Source organism: Myotis daubentonii, chromosome 5 (genome assembly GCF_963259705.1).
Source record: "Myotis daubentonii chromosome 5, mMyoDau2.1, whole genome shotgun sequence".
NCBI classification, from domain to species: Eukaryota; Metazoa; Chordata; class Mammalia; order Chiroptera; family Vespertilionidae; genus Myotis; species Myotis daubentonii.
In genome coordinates this window covers 25,155,041-25,176,932 of record NC_081844.1, presented here as the reverse complement: position 1 = coordinate 25,176,932, position 21,892 = coordinate 25,155,041, and positions in this window count along the sequence as shown.

Genomic DNA, 21,892 nt, shown 5'->3' with positions numbered 1-21,892 from the left:
CACTCACCTAGATCGGTGCAATAACCTCTCTGTCCCCCACTTCCACCCTCACGCACCACAGCAGCTGGAGGGTGCCTGTGAGCACCCATGTCAGGAACCAATCCTGCTCTACTCAAGAACCCTCCATGACTCCAACCTCACTCAGAGCAAAAGCTCAAGTCCTCTCACATGGCCCGAACACTTTGCCCTGTCCCTTCCCTATCCTCATTATCTTCTGCTGTCCTCACATACTCTGTTCCAGCCACATAGGCCTCCTCACTGTTCCTCAACATTTCAGACATGTTCCCACCTCAGAGCCTTTGCATGGACTGTTCCCTCTGCTTGCTCTGCCCTTCCTCCCCCAGACATTTATACCTTGCTTGCCTTACCTCTTTCTGGTCTTTGTTCAAATGTCACTTCTTGAGGATTCCAAGATGGCTGCAGAGTAGCAGGAAGCTCCATCTGCTTGCTTCCAGCACTGGTCCAGGCTTGTGGCTAAACTGCAGAGCATTCAGCTTGAAACACCAGTTGAAGTATAGCTGATCTGAAATATTGTGAATGGGGAGCGAAGAGAGGGTACAGGAGGAGACTCAGAGAGGGTAAGCCAACTTCTGCAGCTGCATTGCTGGGAAGTCAGAGGGAAGGTACATCAGCACAGCCCATGCCCCTAGGGTCTTGGGGTCTCAGCCCTGTGCAGGGATCCCCAATCAGAGCAACAGAGATGGAAAGGGGAGCCCATGTAGCATTAGGCTGGGAGAATCAGTAGTGATTTGGTCCAACTTGGAGACCCAGACTGTACTATCACAGGCAAAGAGCAATTGCTTTGTTACAACACTAGCCTGGGATGTTTCCCCTATCTGTGTCTGCTGGAAGGGCCACATGGTAGAACTCAGGGCTGAAGGAGAGAGCTGACCAATATACCCAGAAGTAAATCTGAGAGACCCTTTATTCTCTAGAACAGTGGTTCTCAACCTTCCTAATGCTGCGACCCTTTAATACAGTTCCTCATGTTGTGGTGACACCCAATTTCATCGTTACAAATTGAACATAATTAAAGCATAGTGATTCATCACAAAAACAATATCTAATTATATATGTGTTTTTCGATGGTCTTAGGCGACCCCTGTGAAAGGGTTGTTCAACGCCCAAAGGGGTCGCGACCCACAGGTTGAGAACCACTGCTCTAGAAGACCTTTTGGCAGTGAGAAGGATGGAGGTTGGACAGGGAAAGATCAGTCCTGCTCAACTCAAGCATAGGGAAGGTGTTTCTTCCCCCATCTGCAGAATAGCTGATACTGCCCTGCCCTGCTGAAATCTGAGGCAAGGAGAAATGACTCTGGGCTTGAAATCTGTGCCCATGTGGCTGTTCTGGTTGCATAGGGGACTCAGACATTTGGCCTATCAGAGTCTAGGCGGAGGCCACTCCCAGTGGGGGTAGTCTGAAATATTGGAGTTACAAGCAGGGCTGAGTTTTTAATTTTTTAGCACCTCCTAATTGGGATGGTGGCAAGGGATTGCAAGAAAGCCAGGCATAGCTGAGGCATTGGAAGAAGAGGAAGTGCCTGCCGAACCACTATTCAAGTCTGTTTAAAACTTCCTGGCCAAGACCCAGATACCCCTGCCGAACTCAGTTCCATGGGGGAAGACAGAACAGTTCAGAATAGGGACATTCAAGGTGAAAGGCCTGAGGCAGACCTAGCCTCTGGGCTACAAGTCCCCACCCACTGGACTACTTGGGTTTTTGCCCTACCGTGATCTAGTCAGGTGGGCCAAGACTAGGCAAAGGCAATAACTCACATGGACTTGCAGTAGAAAACCTCCCAGAAGGCCCAGATCCAACACACGAATGGGCCAGATCCAACAACATCACATCAGAATGCAGTGAGTTCCACAAATAGCAGACACAACGCACTGGTATAACAGTTGGCATGACGTGGTTGGGTAGAGCCTCCCAGTCAGCAAGAATGAGGACTGAGCCCACCCACAAATGGGACAACAGCAATCAAGACACAAATGCAATCAGGACCAACACAGGAAACATTCCTAGAGTACCCAGCTCAGAAGATAAAGCAGGTTACAAAACTGGTTTCCACAAGGAGGACACCCCACCAAGACTGGGAGGCATAGCAGCCTTATGCAATACACAAAAACAAACACAAAGGAACAGCAAAAATTGGAAAACAAAGACAGCCTCCAAATGGAAGAGCAGGAGGAATGCCCAGAAAAAGAGCGAAATGAAATGGAGTCAAGCAGTTTATCAGAAACAGAGTAGAAAATAATGGTTTTTAGAAACCTCAACAGAATGGAGGAGGACTTAGAAACCATGAAAACAACCGGTTGGAAATGAAGAATGACATAGCTCAAATAAAGAATATACTCGAAGGAGTCACATTGCACCCACCTTAGCTGGCCTGGGGCCAGTGTGTGTCATAAGCATGGTAGTCCAGGCGGTCATTCTGCTTTTCAGCTGTTTGGTTGATTTGCATATTATGCTTTTATTATTATAGATATGCATAACCCAAGAACTCAGGCAATAGTGCGGTGAAGGCTTGTGGTGGGGTGGAAGCTGGGTGCAGAGGGACGGGGGCGAGGGGGGCCACGCGGAAATGGCAGCCATCTGTAATACTCTCAAGAATAAAAATAAAATTTAAAAAAGAAGCATTTGAAGAAGGACAAAAATATCTGGAAGGAAAAGTTACATAATTTACCTGACAATGTAAAATATTTTGAAAAGTCAAAACAAACATGAACATATCATGGAGTTGTATGCAAAAACCTCTGATATTTTAATATGAAAAAACTGACACTTCAAAGGAATTGAAGGCTGGTGACACTGCTCCAAGCCCCTGAGGATTTCACACTCTTCTGTTTGTTAAGGAACCTTGATGAGGAGGAGGAGCAGGAAGAGGAGGAGAAGGAGGAGGAAGAGGAAGAGGAGGGGAAGGAACAGGAGGAGGAAGAGGAGGAAAAGGAGAAAGAGAAGGAGGAGGAGAAGGAGCTTAAAACCTCTGCAGTTTATGTCCTAAATAGGGGTATTACATGTTGTCTGAGAGTTTCACCAGTTGTGATATAAATTTCAGTCCATCATAACTTAAGCAAAACAATAGTTTTTCAAGTTAGTCTTAGCTCATAAGCCTGGAGTAAGTTAGACTTTCAATTAAAATTAAAAAAAAGAATATAGTATAAAGAGACATGTTTCTTTAAGCAGGCTACCAAATCTGATATCCAGACATTGGTAAAAACTAGCATTAACAGCTGCCATTGCATTCTGGCTAAGCTGAATTAAACAACTGTGGTCCTATTCTTACGACATGTCCTTTACCCCTCTCATTTAGTATTATCATCTCATATCCATGAAATTCGTTTTATATGGAGGGTGTCTTGTAGTTGAACTGAATTTGTCCTGTCCTGTTACATTTTCCCCTTATGGAATTTTTGATTTTTATCTTACATTTTCCTCTTATGGATTTTTGACTCTGAATTCTTTAGCTGCCCATTTTTATTTTATTTTATTTTATTTTATTTTTTTAAAAAATATATTTTATTGATTTTTTGCAGAGAGGAAGGGAGAGAGATAGAGAGTCAGAAACATCGATGAGAGAGAAACATCGATCAGCTGCCTCTTGCACATCTCCTACTGGGGATGTGCCCACAACCCAAGTACATGCCCTTGACCGGAATCGAACCCGGGACCCTTCAGTCTGCAGGCCGACGCTCTATCCACTGAGCCAAACCGGATTCGGCAAGCTGCCCATTTTTAAACTGAATTGTTTTTTTTTTATGTTGAGTTGTATGAGTTATTTCTATAGTTTGCACGAACCCTTTACCAGCTATATCATTTGCAAATATCTTCTTGAATTTAGTAGGTTGCTTTTTTGTCTTGTTGGTATTTTTGTTTTTGCTGTTGTTTTGTGCTGTGCAAAGCTTTTTGGTTTGATTTGGTCCCATTTGTTTTTTAAAACCTTTATTGTTGAAAGTACTATATATGTCCCCCCCCATTGACCCCTTCTAGCCTGCCCCTGTCCCCCACCCCAGGCCTCCACCCCCCTATTGTCTGTGTCCATGGGTTATGCATCTATGTATACAAGTTCATTGGTTGATCCCTTCTCACCTGCCACTCTCTGCTTTTTGTTAATTTTTGTTATTGATATCTGGCCAATTTTATCTTAAAGTCCGCTGATTAGCAAATATATCTCATTGACTGCCTTAATCATCCTATGCTATGAAAAATGACATATTACAATTTTCTGGGGCTAGGATGCTAGCATGTTTTGGAGGTGCTCATCCTGCCTACTATACATTATTTGGTCTCTAAAGGACCCTACATAAAATAATTAAAGGAGGCATTTTCAGGACTATATCATATTATATTCTTCAAGAATCCTTAAATAAAGTAAATGGACAATGAATTTATAACAGCCACTCAAATTACTGAATACCCTATTTTTTTTAAAATGTAGACCTTATTACTCTTTTTTTAAAATATATTTTATTGATTTTTTACAGAGAGGAAGGGAGAGAGATAGAGAGTTAGAAACATCGATGAGAGAGAAACATCGATCAGCCGCCTCCTGCACATCTCCTACTGGGGATGTGCCCGCAACCCAGGTACATGCCCTTGACCGGAATCGAACCTGGGACCTTTCAGTCCGCAAGCCGACGCTCTATCCACTGAGCCAAACCGGTTTCGGCCTGAATACCCTATTTTTAAAAAATTACATGCAACTATGATTTTGTTGTTGTTCAGAAAATCTAAAACTACCTGCACCTGACACTAACAGAGAACCACAGCCTTCTACTCAAAGAGTGGTCCTCTGACCAGGACCTGCAGCATCAACATCACACGGGTGATTGTGTGAATCTCAGAATCTCAAGCCCACCGGGACCTGATCATTCAGATTCTGCATTTGAACTAGACTCCTGGGTGACTCATATGCACAGTGAAGTTGGAGAAGTGCTAGTCTGGACTAGGTGTTCTCACCTTTTCATGCTGTCAATTGAGGCAGGATAATTATGTGTTGGGAATTGTCATATAATGCATGTCATATATTTCCTTCTCCTGTCTGGCTTATCTTTATTAGCATACTAATCTCCAGGTCCCTCCATGCTGGCTCAAAGAGTAAGAGATCCTTCTTTTATATAGCTGCATAGTATTCCATTGTGTAAGTGTACCACAGATTTCCTTCCCCCGGCTGCAAGCAGCCTTCAGACATTCCCAAAAACACCCGAGGCACAGTCTGGTTGAGAAGCACTGCCCCACAGTGAAAGCTAGAGGCATCCTGACAGAATTCCAATTAAAGCCCCATCTTTTATCAGTTTGACCTCTGAGCAGATCAGTAAACGCATTTGAGCCCTATTCCTGCAATGGGGAATAGAGAATGAGCTTTTCTAAAAATTAAATCAGACAATTCTTTTTTTTTTTTTCAAACATCACGTTTTTAATGTCAAAGGATTTGAATTCAAGTACAACAATTACACAACACATGATTTCAACATTAAATAACCATAACACTTATTACTCAAAAAACTATACAGTGAATATCAAAAACACAAGTGAAGTATAACTATAAAAACCTTAACTATATTAACAGCAAAATTATAATTTATTTCTACAATTAATAATTAACTAAAATATTAATACTTTAAGCAATAAAAAAATAAAATAAATAAAATAAAATAAAATAAAATAAAATAAAATAAAATAAAATATTAATAGTTCAAGGACCACAATGGTAAATTGCTTTTTTCTTTAGTACTGAATAAAATTTGTATCTCTTTATCCCCTTCATTTCTTTCTACATAATAGACGCTTCTGTTTATATAACTGTTCTCATCTCTAAGACATGTAGTGATCCTTGGTAATCAAATCCAGTGTAACCATTGTCTGCAAGTGCTTTAATATTGCAAAATGCTATGTAGCAAAGTTATTATGCAAAAATTTAGCATAAAATCAGACAATTCTTATAAAATGCTTAGCTCAAGTCATGTGGCATAGCAATATCTAAATATATCTCTTATAATTAATGAATATTTAAAAATATGTTTTTAATAAAATAAAGGAGATATTTTCAGAAGTATATTGTGCTAGGGTGAGGGACTGAGGCATGGAAGGGTTACAGAATGTGCTAGGGGGAGGGACGGAGGCATGGAAAGGTTACCTATTGTATTAGGGTCTGGGATTGTGACAGAGAAAAATTGCTAGATTGTCTCAGAAAACAATGTATTATGATTCAACCCAGCCAGGTGTGACTCCGTTTACCTCCCCATTCATACTTGTAAACTTTGTGTGAACCCTGCCAGTGCCAGGAAATGCTTTGTAGTATTGCAGATAAAAGGCTTTGCTATACCCTCGGTCGGCACTACAAGCTGCGAGGCTTCCAGAGGGGGGAGGGACGCGGCTGTAGTCAGCTGGCCAGCTTAATAAAGGCTCCTAAATTTAAATTCTGAGTCGGTGGTCTATCTCGCTGAGTGAACCCATAACATATATCATATTATATTCTTCAAGAATCCTTAAATAATCCTTGATTTTTTTTGAGAGAGAGAGAAACATCAATGAAAGAGAAACACGAATTGGCTGCTTCCTGTATGCCCCCTACTGGGGATCGAGCCCACACCCGGGCATATGCCCTGACAGGAATCAAACCAACGTCCTCTCAGTGCACTGGATGATGCTCAACCAACTGAGCTGATGGGGAACATAAGACATTTTTGGGGGAGGTGGAGGGGCTAGAAATCTGAATCTGTGCCAGTAACCTGCCTTCTAACGCACACTCTTGCTAGCCGATAATTAACTCCATTTGTGAGAGAATGCAGGAGAGTAGCAGCCTGACTCTGTACCTAGTTAATCAGCATCCCTAAAGCACAATCCTCTTAGCCCATAATCAAGTCACTGCCCCTTCCTTAATTATCTGGTCTTGCAAGACCTATTTACCTAAATACTCTCATTTTACTGGGGCCGTAAACCAAGGACATAACAGCTTCACTAGAGGGAGGTCACTGGCGCCATCCAGGATAGACATTAGATACCATCTAAATTAACCATTCTAACTGACCCAGGAGGGGCTGTGAAAGTCCACCACAGAAGCTTGGTAGTTAGGAAACAAAGAAACTCAGAAATATATAAGGAGAAAATCTCATTGTCTAAGTTGTTTAGGATCTGGATCTTTGTGTCCCCTGAAACAGCAACACTGTATTGAATAAAGGCTTATTTTCCTGAACCTCTGAGTGTTCAACTGTCCCTTCTTCGGTCCCAATTCCACAAGCCATACTGGCCTTGGTAATGAATACATCATGAGGTACTAAATGACAGCTTTTAACATGTGATCCTATCTAATAAAAGAGAAACATGCAAATTGACCATAACCCCGACACCCTTCCCATTGGCTAACCCCCGAACGCTTCCCATTGGCTAATCAGCAGGATATGCAAATTAACTGCCAACCAAGCTGGCGGCCAGCAGCCAGGCAGCTTGCTTGCTCCAGTGATGGAGGAAGCCAATGTTCCCGGCCTGTGGCAGCCCAGCTCTGAGCTCCATTTGCAACAATGTTGCAATTATAGAAGCTAAAGACACCTCCCTAGAGGACAGAAGTTCTCTCACTGCTGACACAGCTGATTCTCATAGCCACTTGGCCTGGAGGTCAAACCCTCCCTGGAATTACCTACAACAATCAAGATTTAACTATAAGACTGCGAACAAAGACCACTAGAGGGTGCACCAAGGAAGCATAACAAAATTCGGAGACAAAGAAACAGGACAAAATTGTCAATGGAAGATATAGAGTTCAGAACCACACTTTTAAGGTCTCTCAAGAACTGTTTAGAAGCTGCCGATAAACTTAATGAGATCTACACGAAAACTAATAAGACCCTTGATCTTATATTGGGGAACCAACTAGAAATTAAGCATACACAGACTGAAATAATGAATATTATACAGACGCCCGACAGCAGACCAGAGGAGCGCAAGAATCAAGTCAATGATTTGAAATGCGAGGAAGCAAAAAACATCCAACCGGAAAAGCAAAATGAAAAAAGAATCCAAAAATGCGAGGATAGTGTAAGGAGCCTCTGGGACAGCTTCAAGCGTACCAACATCAGAATTATAGGGGTGCCAAAAGATGAGAGAGAGCAAGATATTGAAAACCTATTTGAAGAAATAATGACAGAAAACTTCCCCCACCTGGTGAAAGAAATGGACTTACAGGTCCAAGAAGCGCGGAGAACCCCAAACAAAAGGAATCCAAAGAGGACCACACCAAGACACATCATAATTAAAATGCCAAGAGCAAAAGATAAAGAGAGAATCTTAAAAACAGCAAGAGAAAGAAACTCAGTTACCTACAAGGGAATACCCATACGACTGTCAGCTGATTTCTCCACAGAAACTTTGCAGGCCAGAAGGGAGTGGCAAGAAATATTCAAAGTGATGAATACCAAGAACCTACAACCAAGATTACTTTATCCAGAAAAGCTATCATTCAGAATTGAAGGTCAGATAAAGAGCTTCACAGATAAGGAAAAGCTAAAGGAGTTCATCACCACCAAACCAGGATTATATGAAATGCTGAAAGGTATCCTTTAAGAAGAGGAAGAGGAAGAAAAAGGTAAAGATACAAATTATGAACAACAAATATGCATCTATCAACAAGTGAATCTAAGAATCAAGTGAATAAATAATCTGATGAACAGAATGAACTGGTGATTATAATAGAATCAGGGACATAGAAAGGGAATGGACTGACTATTCTTGGGGGGGAAAGGGGTGTGGGAGATGTGGGAAGAGACTGGACAAAAATCGTGCACCTATGGATGAGGACAGTGGGTGGGGAGTGAGGGCGGAGGGTGGGGCGGGAACTGGGAGGAGGGGAGTTATGGGGGGGGGGAAAAAAGAGGAACAAATGTAATAATCTGAACAATAAAGATTTAATTAAAAAAAAAAAAGAAGCTAAAGAAACCCCAGATTCCTGCTTTCAGCTGGCAGTGGGCTCAGAGCTTAAAGCGCCAGTGATGGCAACAGAGTTTCAATTATAGAAGCTAAACAAAGCCTAGATAACCTGCTTTCAGCAGCCGAGGCCTCAAGCTGGAGCTGGACTCAGAGCTAAAGCCCGCTCTCAGCTCCAGTGACAGCCATAGAAGGTAAATAAATCCCAGAATAAAAAAAAAAAATAGAGAAAAGAAGGAGGGGTTGGGAGCTTCAGTCAACCGCCAGCCTGAAAACGGCCCTCAACCCCTCATCCAGACTGGCCAGGCACACCAGTGGGGACCCCCACCCTGAAGTGGGTGCGGGCAGCCTAAAAACAGCCATCAGCCCCTCATCCAGGCTGGCCAGGCATCCCAGTGGGGACCCCCAGCTTAAAGGGGGTGCAGGCAGCCTAAAATCAGCCATCAGCCCCTCATCCAGGCTGGCCAGGCACCCCAGTGGGGACCCCCAGCTTAAAGGGGGTGCAGGTAGCCTAAAAACAGCCATCAGCCCCTCACCCAGTCTGGCCAGGCACCCCAGTGGGGACCCCCACCTTAAAGGGAGTGTGGCAAGCCTGAAAACAGCCCTCAGCCCCTCACCCAGACTGGCCAGGCACCCCAGTGGGGACCACCCCCAGAAGCCCCAGAAGCTGGTCTTGCCTTGCGCCCTGGGAACCACAAATCAGTGCTCCAGGCTGCAAGGCAAGGCCCTCCCCCAGCAGCAGGTCTTGCCTTGAGGCCCGGGAACTGCCCATCAGTAGGTCCAGGCTGCAAGGCTAGGCCCGCCCCCAGAAGCCCCAGCAGCGAGTCTTGCCTTGGGGCCCGGGATCCACTCATCAGCGGGTCCAGGCTGCAAGGTAAGGCCTTCCCCCAGAAGCCCCAGCTACTTTAAAAATAGAAGGATCTCCTTTTGAACCAATCTGTTTAGATTCATGATTAGTAAAACAGTATGGAACAAATGAAATACAGTGATAGGAATTAGGAAATGTGACACTGATGGTTCTGGGCATGTGAAGGGTGAGGGACAGAAGGGTACACACGGTCTTCCCTTCAGTTCTGCTGGAGAGATGAGCTCTGAGGGCCCGAGCTGCTCCATGCCCAGAGGAGGTGGGTGTGGTCAGTGGCTCTGTTACAGAGCTTCTTGCCAAGCAGAGACCTTACCCAACCCACAGGAACCTTTTTACTCCAGAAAACAGAAACAGCCAGTTCCCAATGGGCATGGGAAAACCAGTGTTTCCTCCTGTGCACGGTGTCCTGATGGGGTGACGGGGAGGTGGGCAAGGGGAGCAGTGCAGAGTTGTTAGGCAGCGGGAGTGGGAGTGGAAAGGCCATGAAATGTCCACAGTCCTGGCTGTGCCCACGGCCTGGGCGGCTCCTCCAGGCCCTGGCTGAGGGATTAGGGCTGATTCTCTCAGAAGGGAATATCCCATGGGTGGAAGATTTACAGGCTGAGGGTGGGCCGTGTGTTAGTTTGGGGCAAATCCCTCAGCATTCCTGCTGCCAAGCCCTCAAAGGAATGAGGCAAAGGCACCTCTCACCCCCAAGACCCCTTCGTGGACATTTTAGCATCTACGTGATTTTTAATCCCTTCAGGGAGACTTTCTATCCTGCAGTCCCATCCCACCCCACTGTTGCTGTTTGTCTGCCAGCTGGGTCGAGCATCAAGGGGAAAAAGGGGGTTAATACTCACTGAAAGACTACTGATCTTACCGGGAAACCAACCTGTTTACTGTACTGTTGTAAATATCATACCCTTTATATCCTGTATATTGGCTTCTTTTAAATAAATTGAAATGTCTTAGAAAAAAAGAAGAAAAAAAAAAAGGCAAGGCAGGGCGGGACCCAGAAGACCCAGAAGCCGCCAGATATGGCAGTAACTCTATCAGTAAGCACTTTGAAAGTCAGTGGCATAAATGCACCAATGAAAGGACAGATTATGAGGATGAATCAAAAACAAAACCCACTTTAAATATAAAGACACATATAGATTAAAAGTAAATGAATTAAGCTGCAGCCTGTTTTGCTCAGTGGATAGAGCATTAGCCCGTGGACTGAAGGGTCCCAGGTTCGATTCCAGTCAAGGGCATGTACCTCACTTGCTGGCTTGATCCCCAGTCCGTATCAAAGCATGTGCAGGAAGCAACCAATCAATGTGTCTCTCCCTTTCCCTTCACTCTCTCTAAAATTCAATGGAAAAATATCCTTGGGTGAAGATTAACAAAAACAAAGTAAATGGATTAAGTAACATTAAAGAGATTATAAGAAAAATATATTCCGGGAGATATTTGGGATTTGACTGCGAGACGAGGTTGCAAATCAAGAGGACTACATCTCCATTGTCTTTTTGATTGAAATGAGGAGATAGAGTTGTCTCCAGCATCAGAAACAAAACTTAAGTTGGACATAATGTGATACAAGGAGAACCAAGATGGCGGCGATATAGGCAGACGTGTCCCAGGTCGTGTCCCGGAGCAAATGGAATGAACAGCTGAAACTAGTAACACCCACACCGAATTGGCGAAATTGCTCAGCTGGTGAGAGGGTTTGCAGCCGGGAAGAGCAGAACTCCCCTGGAAAGGTAAAAAAAAAACCAGGGATTTGGGCAGGAAAGTTTGCCTGACCTCTGAGCCCAGAGAGTCGGAGGGAGACCGCGTGGCAGACAGCCGCGTCCCTTGGGACAGGCACAGCCCCTGACAGGGGAAAGGAGAACCGCGGGATTCCTGGCGCCGCCAGGGAAATTGAGAGCTGGGTTCTGTGATCACGGAGGACTGAGCCTAAAGGGGGCAGCCTGAAGAGCTGACCTGACCATGCAGTCCCGGTAAGAGAAGAAGCTTACAGAAACCAAGCCTTCCCCGTTTCCGCGGCCGGCATTTGTTTGTTTGTTTTCACTGAATCCTGTTCATGGGACATTTCGGATACAGACACTCACCTGTGCTGAAGAGAGGGAGAGTGTGCTGAGGAGTGGAATCTGGGGAGAGACTGGGGAAAGAGGGGGAGCCGGGAGAGGTGGTAGTGAATTGAGTGCTGAGACACCCCTGAGGCCAGGACTGGGGCAGCCACCCGCTCCTGAGAGTGAGTCTCCTCCCCCCAGCCCCCAGGCAAGGAGCACAGCCACACCCAGATTCCACCCTGAACGAGATCAAGGATTAAGATAACCTGATCAGTCCCTGGGAGTTAACAGGGTCTGGCCTATAGGGGGATTTTCAATCCCAGCAACAACATAGCGCTGGTAACTAACTATTACGCAGTCAGCTCTGGGCAGTGAACTTCCACTGGACAGAGAGGCCCTATAGCCTCAGAGGCCAACCCCAGAACACTGCCACCCAGAGGCTGACCCACAAACTGACTCTTTGCTAAACACAAAATAAGGCAGTCTGGGAAATAAATGCGGCATGCTTTAAAATAAGGACTGTGGTTTACAACACAGAGGAACAGTATATCGCAGGGAATCTCAACACTCTCCTGAATACCTGGAAGGTCTAAGGTGAGCCACACTGAAGAATAGAAGAAACGAAGGACATTCACTACTGCAATTTTTTTTTCTTTTTTCACTTTTTAACTAAGAAACCAATTTTTTTTTAAATTTTTTTTTTCTGTTCTTTTTTTTTTCTTCTTCTTTTTCCATCACCTGATTTTACCCTTTTAATTACTACCTTCTTATTTTTAACCAGTATTATTACTGCTACCATTTTACCATTTTTTAAAGTGCCATTTTATTTTTTCTTTATTTTATTTTGGGATTAGTGTTCACCATTCTATTTTCATCGTTATATTATTGGTTGTTTCTAGTTTGCATTCATATCCAGGGAGCTGTTGCTGGAATTTGTTGGGATTAATGGCTGTTCTATAGGAGTATTCTCCTCATATAAAAAGTCTCTTCCCCTCTTCCACTTCATTCTCTCTTTTCGCTCTTTTTTTTTTTTTTCTTTTCTTTTCTCGCTTTTATTTTCCCCCTTCCTTTTTCCCAATTTCATTTTTGCACTCCCTTTTTTTGGTCCCTACTTTTCTTTTCCTTTCTCTCTTTTATCTTTTTCTCTTCCTTCTTCCTTATCCCCTAATTCTCTTAATTCAGGTGGTCACCTTTAATTGGGGTTATTAATATCGTAAATATATTTGTGTATAGTGCCTGGTACGTGGTGCCTTGTTGTGTTGTATTTTGTGCCTTTAAATCAACGCAGCAGATCCAAGCAACAGCAACCTCCTGAGCACCACATCCTCTGCTGAGGAACAGCAGCTGTACGTGAAACCTCGCCCCACCAGCCAGAAGAGCCACCACAGCTGTGAACAGCACCCACCAGAGGAGCTGCTGACAACTGAAGAGCAGCTGCTACCGCAACCGCCCGAAGAGCAACCACAGACCAAGGAGTCACTGCCACCAAGGGAGCAACCACTGAACAACTCAACGTCTAGATATGTCAGTGAGATCAAACATGGGTAGACAAAGAAACCCCCAAAGGAAAGAGAAGGAGGACTCTCCAGAAAAGCAGCTAAGTAATACAGAGGCATGCAACATGACAGATAAAGAATTCAGAATAAGGATCCTAGAGTGCATAAACCGGATGGAGGAAAAAATCGACAACCTCTTCAAGAAGCAAGAAGAAACAGATGAAAAAATCGATAACATATGGAAGAAGCTAGAAGAAACAGATGAAAAAATCAACAACCTAAGTAAGACCCAAGAGGAAATGAAGAGTGATATAGCTGCAATGAAAAACTCCATTGAAAGTATCAACAGTAGACTAGGAGAAGCGGAGGACCGAATAAGTGAATTAGAAGACAAGGAAGCAAAACACACCCAAAATGTACTGCAATTGGAGAAAAAAATTAAAAGACAGGAGGAGAGCCTAAGGGAGCTTTGGGACAACATGAAACGAAACAACATACGAATAATAGGAGTACCAGAACAACAGAAGGATGAACAAGGATTAGAAAACCTACTCGAAGAAATAATATCAGAAAACTTTCCTGAGGTGGGGAAGAAAAAAGTCACACAAGCCCAGAGAGTCCCAAACAAGGTGAACCCGAAAAGACCCACACCAAGACACATCATAATCACCATGGCAAATGTTCAGGACAAAGAGAGAATCTTACAGGCTGCAAGAGAGAGACGGAAAGTTACATACAAGGGATCTCCCATTAGATTGTCAAATGACTTCTCAACAGAAACACATCAGGCAAGAAAAGAATGGACGGAAATTTACAAAGTGATGCAAAGCAAAGGACTGAATCCAAGAATACTCTATCCAGCAAGGCTATCATTCAAACTTGAAGGGGAAATAAGAAGCTTCACAGACAAAAAAAGGCTAAGGGAGTTTGTCACCACCAAGCCAGCATTGCAAGGAATGCTAAAGGGACTGATATAAAAATAAGAAATAAAAAGCTCAGAAAGAAAATAGCCACACAAAAAAAGAAATGGCTACAAACAAGTACCTTTCAATAATAACTTTAAACGTAAACGGACTAAATGCCCCAACCAAAAGACATCGAGTGGCTGATTGGATAAAAAAACATGACCCATACATCTGCTGTCTACAAGAAACCCACCTCATTAGAAGGGACTCACACAGACTGAAAGTGAAAGGATGGAAAAATATCTTTCAGGCAAATGGAAAGGAAAAGAAAGCTGGGGTAGCAATACTTATATCGGACAAAATAGACCTCAAAGTGAAGGCCTTAACAAGAGATAAGGAAGGCCACTTCATAATACTAAAGGGATCAATACAACAAGAAGATATAACCCTGGTAAACATATATGCACCCAATGTAGGAGCACCCAAATTCATAAAAAAACTCCTGGAAAATATCAAAGGAGAGATCGACAACAATACAATCATAGTAGGGGACTTTAATACACCATTGACAGCACTAGATAAGTCCTATAGACAAACAACCAGCAAAGATATAGCAATCCTAAATGACTCACTAGATCAGATGGACTTAATAGACATCTTCAGAACACTTCACCCCAAAGCCAGAGAATATACGTTCTTCTCAGGTGCTCATGGGACATATTCAAAAATAGACCACATACTGGGTCACAAGCAAAGTATCCCCAAATTCAAGAAGATTGAAATCATAAAAAGCGTCTTCGCAGACCACGATGGCATAATATTAGAAATAAACTACAATAAAAACAACCCAAAATACTCAAACACCTGGAAGCTGAATAGCATGCTATTAAATATTGATTGGGTTACCAATGAGATGAAAGAAGAAATTAAAAACATCCTGGAAACTAATGACAATGAAAACACAACAATCCAAAACCTATGGGACACATTGAAAGCAGTCCTGAGAGGGAAGTTTATAGCTCTACAGGCCTATCTCAAAAAACAAGAAAAAATGGTAGTAAATCATCTAACTCTACAACTCAAAGAATTAGAAAGAGAGCAACAAGAAAACCCCAGAGTGAGCAGAAGGAAGGAGATAATAAAGATTAGAGCAGAAATAAATGACATAGAGACCAAAAAAACAATACAGAAAATCAATGAAACCAAGAGCTGGTTCTTTGAAAGGATAAACAAGATTGATAAACCTCTAGCCAGACTCACCAAGAAGCAGAGAGAGAAGACCCAAATAAATAAAATCAGAAACGATAGAGGCGAAATAACAACAGACCCCACAGAAATACAAATGATTGTTAAAAAATACTATGGACAGCTCTACTCCAACAAACTAGACAACCTGGAGGAAATGGACAAATTCCTAGAAAAATACAGCATTCCAAAAATCAATCAGGAAGAATCTAAAAACCTCAACAGGCCAATAACTATGGAAGAAATTGAAGCAGTCATCAAAAAGCTTCCATCAAACAAAAGCCCAGGACCAGATGGCTTCACAGGGGAGTTTTACCAAACATTCAAGGAAGAACTAAAACCTATCCTCCTCAAACTACTACAAAAAATTCAAGAGGAAGGAACACTTCCAAGCTCATTCTATGAAGCCAGCATCACCCTAATACCAAAACCAGGTAAAGACAACACAATGAAAGAGAATTACAGGCCAATATCCCTCATGAACATAGATGCCAAAATCCTCAACAAAATCTTAGCAAATCGGATCCAGCAGTACATCAGAAAGATCATACACCATGACCAAGTAGGATTTATCCCAGGGATGCAAGGATGGTACAATATCCGCAAATCAATAAATGTGATACATCACATAAACAAATTGAAAGAAAAAAACCACATGGTCATATCAATTGATGCAGAAAAAGCATTTGACAAAATTCAACACCCATTTTTGATAAAAACTCTCAGCAAGGTGGGAGTAGAAGGATCATACCTCAACATAATAAAAGCCATATATGACAGGCCCACAGCCAACATCATACTCAACGGACAAAAACTAACACCATTTCCCCTAAGAACAGGAACAAGACAGGGATGCCCCCTCTCACCACTCCTGTTCAACATAGTACTGGAAGTGTTAGCCATTGCAATTCGGCAAGAAGAAGAAATAAAAGGCATCCAAATTGGAAAAGAGGAAGTAAAACTGTCCTTATTTGCAGATGACATGATATTATACATACAAAACCCTAGAGATTCCATCAAAAAGCTACTAGACTTAATACATGAATTTGGCAATGTAGCAGGATACAAAATTAACCCCAAGAAATCTGAGGCATTTCTATACACCAATAGTGAACTTTCAGACAGAGAGATTATAAAAACAATCCCGTTTACCATTGCACCAAAAAAATTAAGCTACCTAGGAATAAACTTAACTAAAGAGGTAAAAGACCTCTACTCAGAAAACTACAGGACGTTGAAAAAAGACATAGAGGAAGACATAAACAGATGGAAGAACATACCGTGTTCATGGATTGGTAGAATCAACATCATTAAAATGTCCATACTACCCAAAGCAATCTATATATTCAACGCACTTCCCATTAAAGTACCAACAGCATACTTCAGAGATCTAGAACGAACTTTCCAAAAATTCATCTGGAATAAAAGAAGACCCCGAATAGCTGCAGCAATCCTGAAAAAGAACAAAGTAGGTGGGATCTCAATACCAGATATCAAGTTGTATTACAAAGCCACTGTTCTCAAAACTGCCTGGTACTGGCACAAGAATAGGCATATAGATCAATGGAATAGAATAGAGAGCCCAGAAATCGGCCCGAACCAATATGCTCAATTAATATTTGACAAAGGAGGCAAGAACATACAATGGAGCCAAGATAGTCTCTTCAATAAATGGTGTTGGGAAAATTGGACAGATATATGCAAGAAAATGAAACTAGACCACCAACTTACACCATATACAAAAATAAACTCAAAATGGATAAAGGACTTAAATGTACGACAGGATACCATAAAAATTCTAGAAGAATCCAAAGGTAAGAAAATTTCAGACATATGCCGAAGCAATTTCTTCACTGATACAGCTCCTAGGGCACTTGAAACTAAAGAAAAAATGAACAAATGGGACTACATCAAAATAAAAAGCTTCTGCACAGCAAAAGAAACCATCAACAAAACAACGAGAAAACCCACTGTGTGGGAAAACATATTTGCCAATGACATATCTGATAAGGGCCTAATCTCCAAAATTTATAGGGAACTCATACAACTTAACAAAAGGAAGATAAACAATCCAATAAAAAAATGGGCAAAGGACCTAAATAGACACCTTTCAAAAGAGGACATTCAGAAAGCCAAGAGACATATGAAAACATGCTCAAAGTCACTAATCATCCGAGAGATGCAAATCAAAACAGCAATGAGGTACCATCTCACACCTGTCAGACTGGCTATCATCAACAAATCAACAAACGACAAGTGCTGGAGAGGTTGTGGAGAAAAAGGAACACTTGTGCACTGCTGGTGGGAATGCAGACTGGTGCAGCCACTATGGAAGACAGTATGGAGTTTCCTTAAAAAACTGAAAATGGAACTCCCATTTGACCCTGTGATCCCACTTCTAGGAATATATCCCAAGAAACCAGAAACACCAATCAGAAAGGATATATGCACCCCTATGTTCATAGCAGCACAATTCACCATAGCTAAGATCTGGAAACAGCCTAAGTGCCCATCAGTAGATGAATGGATTAGAAAACTGTGGTACATCTACACGATGGAATACTATGCTGCTGTAAAAAGGAAGGAACTCTTACCATTTGCAACTTCATGGATGGAACTGGAGAGCATTATGCTAAGTGAAATAAGCCAGTCAATAAAGGAAAAATACCACATGATCTCACTCATTCATGGACAATAGAGACCATTATAAACTTTTGAACAATAATAGATACAGAGGCAGAGCTGCCTCAAACAGATTGTCAAACTGCAGCGGGAAGGTCGGGGAGGGTTGGGGGGCAGGAGGTAGTGGGGTAAGAGATCAACTAAAGGACTTGTATGCATGCATATAAGCATAACCAATGGACATGAGACACTGGGTGATAGGGGAGGCTAGGGGACTGTCTAGGGCGGGGTGAAAAAATAAAAAAAAAGAAAAAAAAAAAAAAAAAAAAAAAAAAAAAAAAAAAGAAAAATATATTCCAAATTCTGTTAGTTGTATAATGGCTATGTTTAAATTATTAACACCTAAGAAATTGGGTGAAGGGTATATATAATATGCTGTAGTATTTTATAGTTTTTTTTTTAAGATGTATGATACTATTTCAAATTAAAATATTAAAAAATTTAAAAATTAGCAAAATATTAATTGAAATGTATCTGCATTACATGAAAAATCTCCTAATTGCTTCTAGCATAATTTATTAAATTGCACTTAAATTTACAAGGGTTCAATTAAAAATTTCTTAATTCTAAATGATATAATAGAAAATATATAATAGTGTAGTTATAAGCACTTATCTGAAAATACAAATTTAAAGAAGTGAATTAAAAGAAGGGATTAGCCAAAGAAAATATATGCACAATCCATGGACACAGACAACAATATGGTGATGGCCAGAGAGAAGTGGGGGGCAAGAGCTGGGTAGAGGGGGCAAAAGGGGGGAAATAGGGACATCTTATAAAATAATAATAAAAGGCTAATATGCACGTTGACTGAACGGCAGAATGGCCGGTTGCTATGATGTGCACTGGCCACCAGGGGGCAGATGTTCAATGCAGGAGCTGCCCCCTGATGGTCAGTGCACTTCCATATGGGGAGTGCCACTCAGCCAGAAGCTGGCTCATGGCTGGCCAGCACAGTGGTGGTGGCAGAAGCCTCTCCCACCTCCGTGGCAGCACTAAGAATGTCCAACTAACGGTTTAGACCTGATCCCTTGGGGGCCTAAGCCTTTAGTCGGACATCCCCCGAGGGCTCCCTGGATGCTAGAAGGATGTCTGACTGCAAGCTTAGGCCTGATCCCCTGGGGAGTGGGCCTAAGTCAACAGGTGGACATCCCCAAGGGGTCCTGGACTGTGAATGGGCACAGGCTGGGCTGAGGGCCCCCCCCCGCCCCCCAGCACACAAATTTTTGTTCACCAGGCCTCTAGTATAAGTATAAAATCCCTAATGATTTTGACAAATATGTCAGGAAGCCAAAGAATGTGGATCCCTTGATTGCATATTAAAGGAGCATAGTTCTGCTTTGTTGAAGAGGAGAATAGCTATATTTTCCAGAGGTAGCAGGTCAGTGTCCCACCCCAATCAGACATTGAAGAAAACGTGAAGTCAGGGATGGGATAGGGTAGTAGAAAGCATGAGAGATTAAAACAAGGAGCCATAAAAACTGAATTAACGACTTCCAACCTGGCCTTTTAGGATCAGAGAATCATTAGGAAAAATTTCCTTTGTTTTTCCAGAGGCCCAGAGTGAAATCATGTGCTTAGATGTTGGAAAAACATGAGAGAAATGTGCCCGATAAGCTGTAAATATCCTCCCTGCGCAGTCCTCAGCCTATACAATGCTGGGCAACAGGGGATGGATGTTGGTTTTGATTCCTAAACTGGCTCAGAAATGGATGCTTCACTCCTTCCTGCTGTCTCCTGTGGGGCAGAGCTTCAGTTTCCCTCAGCAATGACAGGGAGCCATTCAGACTTCCACATGGACACCTTCCTCTCAGAAACCCAATGAGTCTGGGAGGCCAGTAGGTACATCAGGAGAGGGTCAGAGAGGATGGAACCTGTCAGCTTTTACCTGAGTCACTTGGGAGCACAAACAGCCCAGCCCAGAGACAAGAGATCACTCTGTCTGCATTCTTGGTTAAGTAACAATTTGAAATTTATTGAACACACTAAGAATGATGTGCTTGATTGATTTGCACTACAAGGGCCATAGTTGACAATTAAGTGAGGGATATGCATATATAGTTGAATGACACTGTAGAATGAGTGAGATGCATAAAGTGCAGTAAAATGAAAATGTATATGAGATTTGTTTTTTCAGGGAGGAGGAGTTGGGTATTAGGTGGGAAGAACAGTGCAGTGGACGGGGAGTGTTTGCATTAAATTTCTTTTTTTTAAAAAAAATTAAATCTTTATTGTTCAGATTATTACAGTTGTTCTTCTTTTCCCCCCATAGCTCCCCTCCACCCATTCCCACCCCACCCTCTGCCCTTACCCCCCGCCCCCACTGTCCTCATCCATAGGTGTACGATATTTGTCCAGTCTCTTCCCGCACCCCCCACACCCCTTTCCCCCCTGAGAATAGTCAGTCCACTCCCTTTCTATGCCCCTGATTCTATGATATTCACGTTTATCTGTTCATCAGATTATTCACTTGATTTTTAGATTCACCTGTTGATAGATGTGTATTTGTTGTTCATAATATGTATTTTACCTTTTTCTTCTTCTTCCTCTTCTTAAAGGATACATCCTTTCAGCATTTCATATAATACTGGTTTGGTGGTGATGAACTCCTTTAGCTTTTTCTTATCTGTGAAGCTCTTTATCTGACCTTCAATTCTGAATGATAGCTTTGCTGGGTAAAGTAATCTAGGTTGTAGGTTCTTGCTATTCATCACTTTGAATATTTCTTGCCACTCCCTTCTGACCTGCATAGTTTCTGTTGAGAAATCAGCTGACAGTCGTATGGGTACTCCCTTGTAGGTAACTGACTGTCTTTCTTTTGCTGCTTTTAAGATTCTCTCTTTGTCTTTTGCTCTTGACATTTTAATTATGATGTGTCTTGGTGTGGTCCTCTTTGGATTCCTTTTTTTGGGGGTTCTCTGCGCTTCTTGGACTTGTAAGTCTATTTCTTTCACCAAGTAGGGGAAGTTTTCTGTCATTATTTCTTCAAATAGGTTTTCAATATCTTGCTCTCTCTCTTCTTCTGGCACTCCCATAATTCGGATTTTGGTATGCTTGAAGTTGTCCTAGAGGCTCCTTACACTATTGTTGGGGTCCAACCCCAGCAGGTCCAGGGCTTCCCAAAGGTGTGGATGGAGTTGGCGAAGAAGGAATGACATGGAGACAGCGTTCAGTTAATGAGCAGCCTAGCCAGATTCTCTAGCCAGGTTCTAGCCAGGATCTCCAGCCAGGTTCTGTTTTTTATTGTCTTGTTACATCTGTATTTATACCAGTTGATTTTAATCCTATCAATTTCTATTCCAAAGGTTTGGGTGTTTCTTATCTCCATCCCAGGGAGTAAAGATTATGTAGCTTTAAGCATGATTGTTCATAGTTAAAGTGATTAACTACCCACATGGCACTTAGTTAAGGGGTTTTATTCCCTCCCTAACTTCAGGGAAAAATCCCTACCTGGGGAAACAACCTTCCTCTGAGAGATGACCTTGGTTAAAACACATAGCGCCAAGAAGGGGAGCTAACACATTAAGAACAGTATGCCATATACGCCAGGTCCCTTGAAACATATGCTGTGCAGATGTTTCTTCCCTGCAGCGACTGTGTCAAGCAGTAAGGATGGCCCAGCTTCCGGCACACTATCTTCATATTTTTGGATTCTTTCTTCTTTTTATTTTTCCAGTTGGGTGATTTTTGCTTCCTCATATTTCAAATCTTTGACTTGATTCTTGCAATCCTCTTGT